General features: G+C 33.9%; 1 pseudogene; it reads left to right on the top strand.

The window, feature by feature from the left end:
- The window catches only part of LOC137644250 (putative neural-cadherin 2), a 150212-nt pseudogene that overhangs the window by 136393 nt on the left and 11319 nt on the right, over nucleotides 1-2500 (top strand).

Genomic DNA, 2500 nt, shown 5'->3' on the forward strand with positions numbered 1-2500 from the left:
TATATATATATATATATATATATGTACATCATTTATATATATATATATATATATATATATATATATATATATATATATATATATATATATATATATATATATATTTACTTATATGTATGTATGTATAAATATATGAGGCTTTATATTATGTGAACGTATAGTATATATATATATATATATATATATATATATATATATATATATATATATATATATATATATATATATATACTGTACATGTATGTAAATATAGATATACTCTACTACACTGTAGCAAAAATTGAAAATTGTATTATAAATATCTAACCCAAACATGCATTCAACAATCTTCACTCCAAAATAATGTAAGGTATAACCATTTCATTTCAAACAGCTGTGGTCAAGGGCTTCATCTAATTAGTGGTCGTTGCGAGGACATAGACGAGTGCACATGGAAGCCTTGTCTCAACGGTGGAACGTGTTACAACGTGAGACCGGGATTCTTGTGCGTTTGCGGTCCTGCTTATAGCGGGAAACATTGCCAGTGGATTAATCATAACAGTGCAGTTCATCCGCTTGCAAGTACTGCTGCCATCGCAGCAGTAACCTTTTCCTTGTTATTTCTTGGTATGTCATTTCATATATACCCCCCCCCCCCTTTTTTTTATTTTTGCCATATGAGTCTTTGTTATTTCTTGGTATGTGCAGTAATTTCATATCTAGCCTTTTGCTCTTTTTTTTTTTTTTTTTTTTGCCATATGAGTCTTTGTTATTTCTTGGTATGTGCAGTAATTTCATATATACCCTTTATCTCTTCTTTTTTTTTTGTCATATAATTCCTTGTTATTTCTTGGTATGTAATTCCATATCTACCCCTTTTCTCTTCTTTTTTTTTTTCATATGATTCCTTGTTATTTCTTGGTATGCAATTTTATATCTACCCCTGTTCTCTTCTTCTTTTTTTTTTTTGTCATACGATTCCCTTTTTATTTCATGGTATGTAATTTCCTATCTACCCTTTTTTTTTTTTTTTTTTTTTTCTTTTGGTCATATGATTCCTTGTTATTTCTTGGCATATAATTTCATATATACCCCTTTTCTCTTCCTTTTCTTTGCCATATGATTCCTTGTTATTTTTGGTGTGTAATTTCATATATACCCTTTTTCTCCTTATTGGTATATGATTCCCTGTAATTTCTTTCATATCTATCCTTTTGTTCTCCCTTTTTATATTTTTGGTCATATAAATTTTATCATATATTCTGGAATGAATTACCTAGGTGTGTAGAAGGACTGGGTAGAAGGAATTATGTAGTTGTCTTGAGTGACTAAAATGCTAGAGTGGGCGCTGGAGAGGTAGAAGGTGTCATTGGGAAGTATGGTGTACCAGGTGAAAATGAGAGTGGTGAGAGACTGGTAGATGTGTGTGTTGAGCAAGAGATGGTGAGAGTGGTAAATGGAAGAGTGGCAAAAAGGGTGTTAATGGATTATGTGTTGATAACTGAAAAAATGTTTGGAAGATTGAAAGACGTGCACGTGTTTAGTGGTTTGGCTAACGGTATGTCCGATCAATTTTTGGTGGAAGGAAAATTAGTTGTAGCCAAAGAGTGGGGAAATAGAGTAGGTGGATTTTAAAAGGAGCTAGTAAAGGTTGGAGAGCTAATAAAACCAGGGGTAAAAAGTAGTTATCAAGGAAGATTGAAAATGGCATATGACATGGTGAAAGTAAGAGAAACTGGTAATTTAGAGGAGGAGTGGAATTTAATAAAAGAAAATTTTTTGGGGATTGCAACTGATGTGTGGGGCAAGAAGTCTGTTGGAGTAACATGAGGAAGGGCAGTGAATGGTGGAATGAATGAGTGAAGGTAAAAGTGGAAGAGAAAAGGGGGGCTTTTGAGGAATGGCTGCAGAGTAATAGTGTAGAGAAGTATGAAAGATATAGAGAGAAAAATTTAAAAGTAAAGCGCAAGGTAAGTGAGGCAAAGAGGACAGCTGACCTGAGATGCAGTCAGGGATTGGGTCATTCATATGAAGAGAATAAGAATAAGTTTTCGAAAGAAGTGAAGAGAGTAAGGGAAATTGGTTCCAGAATTGAAGAGAGTGAAAGATGGAAATGGAAGGTTGTTAATAGGAGAGGAGGCAAGGAAAAGGTGGGTGGAATATTTGAAAGTTTACTGAATGTTGAGGATAATAGGGAGGCAGATATAATTGCTGTTGCAGGTTTTGAGGTGCCGGTGATGGGAGATGAGAATGAGAGAGAAATTACCAGAGAGAAAGTGAGGAGAGCACTAAATGAAACAAGAGTAGGAAAAGCATCTGATATCGATGGTGTGAGAGCTGAGATGTTGAAGAAAGGGGGTGTGACTGTACTTGAATGGTTGGTGAGATTGTTTAATATGTGTTTTGTGTTGTCAATGGTACCAATAGATGGGTTTGTGCATGTATTGTACCACTATATAAGGGTAAGGGATATATGCATGAGTGTTGTAATTCAAGGAGTATTAGTTTGTTGAGAGTAGTT

The sequence above is a fragment of the Palaemon carinicauda genome, chromosome 7 (genome assembly GCF_036898095.1).
Source record: "Palaemon carinicauda isolate YSFRI2023 chromosome 7, ASM3689809v2, whole genome shotgun sequence".
NCBI lineage: Eukaryota > Metazoa > Arthropoda > Malacostraca > Decapoda > Palaemonidae > Palaemon > Palaemon carinicauda.